Below are 9,700 nucleotides of genomic sequence, written 5' to 3' on the forward strand. Positions count from 1 at the left end.
TTGGACCTGTTGTCATTACACCAAAGTCAATATAGCATGTACGGTATAAATGGGTTTTGGGGAGAAAACGAAATGAGAAAAATGAAGTTACAAGATATAAAACAAGACTTGTAGCTCAAGGTTTTTCTCAAAGGCCAATAATTGACTATGTAGAAACGTATTCTCCTATTATGGATGCTATTACATTTAGATATTTAATCAGCTTAGCAGTTTCTAAAACTTTGGAAATGCGTCTTATGGATGTTTTTACAGCTTACTTGTATGAATCACTTGATAGTGATGTCTATATGAAAATTCCAGAAGGTGTTAAAATGCCTAAAGCATTAGGCTCAAAACCCAAATAAGTGTGTTTGATCAAATACAAATATTTTTATATGGGTTGAAACAATCTTGAAGGATGTGGTACAACCGTCTGAGTGAGTATTTGATTAGAAAAGGATATACAAATAATCTTATTTGTCCATGCGTCTTCATTAAGAAGACAACATCAGGATATGTGATCATAGTTGTGTATGTTGATGATCTAAATATAATTGGGAAGCAAAAAAGAAATTAATGAACCAATTGCTCTTTTAAAGAAAGAATTTGAAATAAAAGACCTTGAAAATATTGTCTTGGTTTGCAGATTGAGCATATGCATAAAGGGATACTTGTGCATCAGTCAACTTATACTGAGAAACTCTTAAAAGTGTTTCAATATAGACAAAACAAATCCTTTAAGCACCGCGATGGTTGTTAGATCACTCAATGTTGAAAATGATCCATTTCGCCCTTGCGAATATAATGAAGAGATTCTTGGTCCAGAACTATCATATATCAGTGCAATTGGAGCACTTATGTATCTTACTAACTGTACATGACCTGATATTTCTTTTGTAGTTAATTTAGTGGAAAGATTCAGTTCAGCCCCTACTAAAAGGCATTGGAACGGGATTAAACACATTTTTCGATACCTTCGAGGTACTATTGATTTAGGCTTGTTTTATCTATACGATTCAAAAGAAGGGTTAGTTGGTTATGCAGATGCAGGTTATTTATCTGCTCCCCATAAAGCAAAATCTTAAATTGGATACGTATTTAAGAATGGAGGAACTGCGATTTCATGGTGTCCTCATAAACAAACACTCATTGCAACATCTTCAAATCATGTTGAAGTCATTGCATTGCATGAAGCTTCAAGAGAATGCGTATGTGGTAAAGCGTCATACTTCCTTCACCTAAAAGAGAACTTAATTGAACACCTCTTTCAAAAAAGCGTGAATATAAATAAAAAACATCTCCTGGATAAGCCTCGCGCCCATGCGGTCTTCGTAATAGAAGAGACATTTGACGATAAGCTTGCGCTTGTTAAGATCTATGTCACGACACATATTGACTTCTTGTGGACTAGAGAAAGATCGAAGTCCAACTCCTATCTATGAAGATAATACAGCTTGTGTCTCGCAGATAAAGGAAGGGTATATCAAAAGTGTCAGAACAAAGTATATACCACCAAGATATTTTGAGTATACTCTAGACCTTATTAAAGACAATCAGGTTGAGATGAGATATGTCCAATCCAGCAACAACTCAGCTGATCTTTTCACGAAAGCACTTTTCACAGCAATATTCCAGAAACACGTTCATGATATTGGCATGAGATACGTACGGAAAATGTAATGACATACAACTCGAGAGGGAGCTATCTACTGTACTTTTTTCCCTTAGCTAAAGTTTTTCCTACTGGGTTTTCTTTAGCAAGGTTTAAAACGAGGCAGGACTTCAAAACCCCAAAGTTTGAAAGGTCTCATCCAAGAGGGAGTGTTATGATTTATCCACGATTTTGTATGATACCTTTTTTTGTCAAACCAATCTACATTTGTTCCGTCAAAACTATTTGTAAATAGTTGTTTTGGTATTATATATACCATGTCTTGTAACAAGTAATAGATATCAAAAGTTAAAGAATTTTAATTACTATCAACTTTCTATTCTCTTTCTTTATTATCTCTTCAAAGCAAAAGAATATCAACATTAGTCTTGTTATAGTTAGAGGTAAAATTATAACAAATGTTAATTGTTAACTATCATAACATATAGTATAAAATAAAATTATACTCCTTCCATTCCATTAGAAGTGTCTGTATTTCCTTTTTTATTTGTCTCATTACAAATGTCAACTTTTAAAATTTATTAGCCAGTTTTCAAGTTTACCCTTAAACACACACAATTAGGATTAATAAACAATATTAATGGACCCAATTTCTAAGAGCATTATTGTCATTTGGTAAACAAAAAAAAAATCATTCAATCTACCTTGAACTTTGTGTTTTTCAAACCATGACATTTAAAGAGGAATAGAGAGAATAATTATATGTTATGTTGTCACATTTATAAATAATTACTTTTTTGCTTTCTCAAAAACTCATCCAACATATCACTATTTTCTTGTTATTATCCTAAAAAAAAAATTATATCTTTCAGATTAAACTTTTCACTTTGATCATAAAAATACGATGGTGGGCTTTTGAGCTTTCTCAGCTTAGTAGTGAATTGACTAAATATCTTCTTCCTCGTCCAAACACGATAGACTAGTTCAAAAAAGCGGAATATTACTCACCACATCACATTTCACATGAGTCCATGACCATAATACATGTTAGTGGGTGTGAAAGATGAAACCCTCCATTGCCTACGTGGGTACGTGTAAAAGAAATTATCCAAATAGGCTTTGACTTTTCAAAACTACTCATGGTAAAATTTAAAACATGTATAAAAGGTGTAAAAAAACAATAACAATTGGTCAAATGAAAATAAATAACGTCAAATCTATAGGAACCCACCTTATTACTTGTAGAACGGAAACTATTTTTCTTTTTTGGTAAAGCTTCAAGAAACAAAAACTTTTTCAAGAAGGATGCAGAAACCAATCATGCCACTTGTCAATAAATGGCAACTCAAGAGGATTCAAGCCTGGGAGCTCACGATCTTGAAGGCTATTGATTACCTGCATAGTCTCACCAAGAAGTTGGGCTGTAGTATGCACACTCTACTCCGTTTTCTCTATGACACTTGTGTGGCATTTCATTGCTATGACTCGTGGTAAGTTGGTGAGACAATTAGCAGCCAATATTGAGATCACTAATACCCAGATGATTAGATTTGCATGCTTTTACTAAAATGATTTTCATATGTATTGAATTTTAGTTTAATTTGTATATCTAAAACGACCCGTTTTGACACGTACACATTTTGGTTAAAATCAGTTTTGATAGAACCAAAACGACGATTTTCTAAAATGGCTAGCTTTTATCCGAACTCATTCTTAGCCGAACCAAAGCAACCTTTTTAAAACCGCCGGTTCTGACACGAACCCATTCTGATAAACCCAAACCAAAATATTAAAAAAATACACGTTCTGACTCGTATCCGTTCCAATCCGTCACCCTGCCCGACATGACTCACTAGTTTTGCCACATCAAGTAGGGAACTATGTTAAACATCTCTAAAAAGTGTGCACATTATTCCGTATGTATTCAGATACTGTGATTATTTTCAGGATACTATGATTCTGAATGCAACTCATTATATTGTTCCCAAGTTACAATAACTTTATATGGATGTAGTTGTTTAGATAATATCTTGGAAGTGAGTACACTTTGGTGGGCATCGAGTACAATTGTTGAATGCAGGAACTCAACTTACAAGCACTTTGAAGTGATCTTGGTGGACCCGGTGCACATACTCTGTTATTCTCAACAATCCAAGGATTAACTGCATCTGCAACCCGGTGCACAAACACAGAAAGCTTGAGAACTCACACCTAGAAAGGGATACTAACCACAAGGCACATCAATCAAGAAGGGCTCTACATGGAAGAGGAACGATATTCTAGAACTTCGCCATTATGGTTGATTATTACGGTTGTTTTGTTATTTATCCAGTTGCTCCTGTTCTGTTTTAAGTGATGTTAAATATGTTAAATTTTGAAACTTGAGAAATCTGAGACTGTTGTCAATTTTGATGGAAACTTGGCTTAGTAGGGTACAAGTGTTCTGGAAATATTGGCATACAAATTAGGCAGTATGCCAATGCCTTTACTATTTAGTTCTTGTGGTTTTTGTGTCATACAAGCCTAATCCACGCATGTTGTTAACTAATCTATAATTCTTAAGTTTATTTATATACACGAATAATTATTTTTCATAGATTCAAAATTCTAAGTTAATATTAGTTATTTCTATTGAATTATAGACGACACCACCACCACCACCACTACTAATAATAATAATAATAATAATAATAATAATAATAATAATAATATTCATTGTGTACTTATATACTATTTTACCTAAAAGAAACATTGTCTTTTTTATTATCTTTTTATGAACAAAAAGCTCTTTTATCCTCGTGGTCTATTTAATCATAACTTAAACGTGCTTACACTAAACTCGATTCAATCTTTTAGCAAGTCACAAGTAACGTATGAGTGAGTTGTCTCGTTTGCATCCTGTCTTGCCCACCAAAATAAAATTAGCTTGATTATGTAATATGATTATGTAATATGTACTTATGTCTTGACCAAAAAATAAAAATAGCTTGAGTATGTAATACAAGTAAAGTACAAACTAAACAAGTGAACAACATATGAAAGAAATCTTACACACCTATAGGAACCCACCATGCTACATGAAGAACACGATCTGTTTTTCTTGGGAAGAAATATAAACATTTCAAGGAGAAGGCTGCAGAAAACAATCACGCCACTTATCAATTAACAGAAGCTCATCAGGTCTCAAGCTTGGGAGCTCACGCTCTTGAAGGCTTCTGATTATCTGTGCAGTCTCACCAAGAAGTTGGGTTGCAGTATGTACACCCGCTTCCCTTTTGTCTATGACAGTGTGACACTTCATTGTGATAACTTGAGGTAAGTTGGTGAGACAAGCAGCCAATATGTCAGAGATCATTGATATAAATGCACAAATAGATCCTCTTGACTAACCTGGTCTATGTCGGCATTATGGGAAACTAGAATCGTTTGGGTTATCCGGTACATTGAGTTGGCGGAAACCAACTTGTGGAGTGAACTGTCATCCGAGCCGTTCTTATTCTTACTTTCCAGCTCAATTACTATGTTTCTAGCAATATCACTGAACAACTGAACAATCTGTCTTGTTGTACTAGATCGGCGATCAGTGTTTTGCAACTTGTTTCCTAGCCATGTTTGGTAAATTTCAACTTCTAGCCATAGTGTTCTAGCTGTCTTTTGAATGATTGCATATTGATCACTAACATTGAGGGTTTTTTCCACATATTTAACATATGTAAGACCTTCACTTACACTTCTTAACAACATATCAACCTTGCTGTTTTTGATCTTAGGAAGAGATATAGTGATGGCTGTCAAGGTCACCACCGGTAAGCTCCAGCAATCCACATATTTTTCTTTGGTTAAAGGTGGGACTTGAGATACATCATATTTTCCAACTCCTTTGAAATCCCTAGATTTCTCTAGAAACATCATAAGATTGTTAGATTGTTGTTTTTCAGCCCTCTGGATCACATGGTTCATAGATTTTGAAATGATTTTTAGTGTTCTCTCAGCAAATTCTATATCGTCTTGAAGTTGCAGAACATACTGGCTGAGATCTTTATAATTTGTTGTAGCTCTGTAGGTCTCTCTGCCAGCACATTTTGTGAGGCGCCAAACATGACCTTTAACCTTTTCCAGCAATGGCAACAACAGAAGACACCAACTACACAAAAAACTGGGATCAGCGTTGTCATCTTGCATGCTACCACAATCATCATCTGGATTCCTATACAAAAATTCAAAATCAGGACCTTTAGACCCTGGATGACAATCTTTCATCTGTGGCTAATGTGCTTGAATGGTACGCTACTCTGTTTCCAGTCAGATAACTTCTAAGTACAGTAGCTCTCTACTTTAAAGACCCTGGCATGGTTCCAAACCCATTTTAGAGACACTTGAAAGCTTAAGGATGCAAAACATCTACAAAGAGGCGCGAAGGTACCCAATATTACTCCAATAAACTGTGTTATTAGAATCAATAAAACTGACCACTTATAATCCGACCCATAATACTTCATATATTGTCTGGTGTTTGACATAGTAATAACATGTATGATAGTGCTTGAAACACATATTACCCCGGACGCTGAGGTCGTGGCAGAACAAACTGTCATAAACTTCCAGCCATGATCTAGTGGTTACTCACATGCTGCTTTAGCTTCTCAATCGTTACTCTTCCTGATTGTTGCAACTCTAGATCTTTTAAAGCTGTTTCATGACGTGATTTGTATTTGGATTCGAGTATCTGTTTTGACTTTAGAATCGTTAAGGCTGAACATACATGCATCATCAGTAGCATGAGTAACATAGCCACATAAATGTATGCTATCATCCAATAGTTATCAGTAAAAATTTTGTATAAACCATCTTCATAATTATTAACCACGCCAGTTACTATCTGAATGCATACATTCACAGCCAAGGTGATTACTAGAACACCTAAAGCTATAATGTTTGTGAGAAGTTCCTTATTGTCCATGGTTGCTAGAGAGGGCAATAAATTAGCCATCATGGTGCACATAAATGCCATGCTTCCCAGCTTTACAACCTGATCCACTGGACTTGGCATTTCATTATTTAAATCCACGGGTAACTTCATTGCAACAGCTATGACATTGAGCGTAGCAGCATTAAGAGTAAAGCATTTACATGGAAACCATAGTTTTTTGCTTTTGAAACCATGTAATAGATCAGCCACCATTGGTAGGATGCAGAAAAGAGAAGCTATTGCAATATAAATCCCAATCCACACCATAGGTTTACTGAATTTGTTTTGTTTCTCCAACTGTTTGGATACATTCAATAAGAAATTGGCAAGATCTCGTGAATGGTTACTGCAATGATCCGACAAATTCCAAAAGAAATTGTTAGCAAGTTGTGAATCCATAGTCAATTAATTATGCTTCCTCCAAAGAAAGGAAATGGTTATATGTAACAAATCAAATCAAAGGGGTGTGAATAATACAGAAGGATTGAGGTAAGGCTTTGAGTTATATTTTGTTAAATAATAAGTGTCCTGCTGCTCTCAAGTTGCAAGGGTGACCGAATGAAATTTCTGTGGTAGTTCAACAATAACCAGATTACTTGTCTGATTTTAGTACGTCTTCATACATTTGGACCAAAATTGATGGGGAAGGCTCCAAGTGGATGCTTGGACATGAGAAATCAACTTGTTTGGGTTTACAGACTAGTCAATCAGTTTTAAATGTGATTAGTCTTTTGGAAGAAAGTGAGACCAAATCAACGTCCAGATGAAAGGCCAAAAATAAGATGGACATGTGCGTGTTAGAAACTACATGTGACTTTCTCAGAAGCAAGCGGGTTTAACCCTTTTTACACGAAATGAACATCGATTCTTGACAAACATGTCCAGCGACAAGGATGGAGAAGAGGCGCTAAACAATTAAAATATATGAAATATTAACGTGGAAGTGATAAAAGTTAAAACAACTGGAAAATGTGTGGACATGTTTAGTCGTCGTCATTATCATCATCGTACTCAGTATATCCCACCAATAGCAAAACTATAGTAGGGTTTGAGGAGGGTAAGATGTAGACAACCTTACCTCTACCCCATGGGGATAGAGAGGCTGCTTCCGGTGAGACCCCGGCTCGATAGTATTTTTGCATCAAGCCTTGAACATAAGGCACATAACACTCAATCATCGAGGCACCGGCTGACTGGTGCATGTACCCTTGTCTTTCGGCTATCAACGCCACCACATGATGCCTGATTAACCTTCCGCCACTTTTAACGTTATTTTCACGAGATTTGTAAAATAACGTCAAAATTAGTGCAATTTCACTTTTGCCCACCCGAGAGTTCACACATATATACATTATATGCTTCCGGCGTGGACATGTTTAGTGATATCAAAAAACTTAAATACAATTGACGTATTTGACTCACATTGAATACTAATGTCAAGGAAAGAGCTTTCGCGATACCAACACGCAAAGGATTGGGTTTGATTAAGCATGACTGATGGTATTGCGCATAGCCAACATGCGCGGAACGACTACGAGTCGACGTGAATTCGATCAACATTGGGTCAGGCACCCGAATTAAAAAAAATATAAGGTTGTTAACGGCCAATCAGAACAAATCAGCTCATAAAAAAACACGTGCGTTGAGATGGCGAACAGACTTAAATTCAATCGTCATCAGGTTACGACACCGAAAATGAAGCAAAAAATTAATGTGTGATCACCAAATACCAAAAACTAAAGTATGTAAAAAAATGAAAGTTAAAAACAACGGAAAACCAAATATAAAAATTGTGATCGTGAATTGCGTTGACGAGCATACTCGAACTTGATTCACATAAGTTAAGAAAAATTAATAAATTTGTTTACACCAAAACATAACAAATTATCATATATTTAAAAACATAACATAAAAAACGGCGAAGAACAAAACTGAACACACGCGGCGGCAAGCCGAGGCCAATGCAAACGGAATAAATGGTTGTAAAAAAAACTTTATTTAAAATAATTTAAAACAAAAGAAAAAAAATTTAAATTTAAAACCAAAATAACAAAATAAAAATAATAATACAATAACGTGGATTACTCATACTACGCCAAGTTGGCCGATAGAATGCTTGCAAACTATCCCATTGATTGGCCCCATAAACGTTTTTGAACAGTCGCTCGTGGTAGAGGATTACATCTCCAAGAGCATGCAAGTCGCTTCGCTTTGGACTAATGAGTACAACCACCCACACAAATACTTCTTGGGTGACAATATATATCCAGAATATTCTATCATTGTGAAAACGTTTTATGAATCGATCGATGAAAAAAGACAATATTTTAAGAAAGTATAAGAGTCTTCGTGAAATGACATCAAGAGGTATTTTGGGGGTTCTAAAACCACACGTTGGCATTTTGTGAGAAATCATTTATGTTTATGGACGATAGAGAAAATAAAAAATGCTGTGTACGCATGTATCATAATGCATACTATGATTTTAAAAGACGAAAGGCGAGCATTACGTTAAAAATTTATATCGGACGACGTTGAAGAACAAACTCAAGTGAGAGAGTGCAAAATGCATATCAAATGCATTCTCGAGAATTACATAACACGTTAATGAGGGATTTTGTTCAACATGCTTGGATGGTGCAATCGATTCGAAATGAATGTGAAAATGAAGTCGAAGAGGAGCCGTTAGATGAAAACGAACTTGAGGACGAAGGCAAACAAGGCGAAGATGGAGATGAGGACGATCAGTGTATTTATATTCTTTTAAATTTATTTTCAATTTTTTAAAATTTTATTCTGGTTTTTTTTCCTTTAATGTAATTTAATTATTTAATAAAATATTATTTCTTTTATTTTTATTAAAAATTAGGAAAGAAAATAGAAAAATAATATTTGAATAATGATAGCAAGGTGGTATACCACTACACCACTTGTATATAAATTCCTTTTTAACACGTCTGTCACATGTTGCATATCATATATAAAACGTTACTAGTTATTACTACATATGAGTAAAAATAATATATTATATTAAAAATGTTTTAAAAATAAGAAAATTACCTTATCTTCTTGCATACCCTTAATGTTGGCATAACTGGGTGTTGATACCAAAGTCTCCGAATCTATCTATCTATAATCTA

Source organism: Bidens hawaiensis, unplaced genomic scaffold (assembly GCF_021521415.1).
Source record: "Bidens hawaiensis isolate Kalapana, Puna unplaced genomic scaffold, B.hawaiensis_p1.1 tig00072979_1, whole genome shotgun sequence".
NCBI classification, from domain to species: Eukaryota; Viridiplantae; Streptophyta; class Magnoliopsida; order Asterales; family Asteraceae; genus Bidens; species Bidens hawaiensis.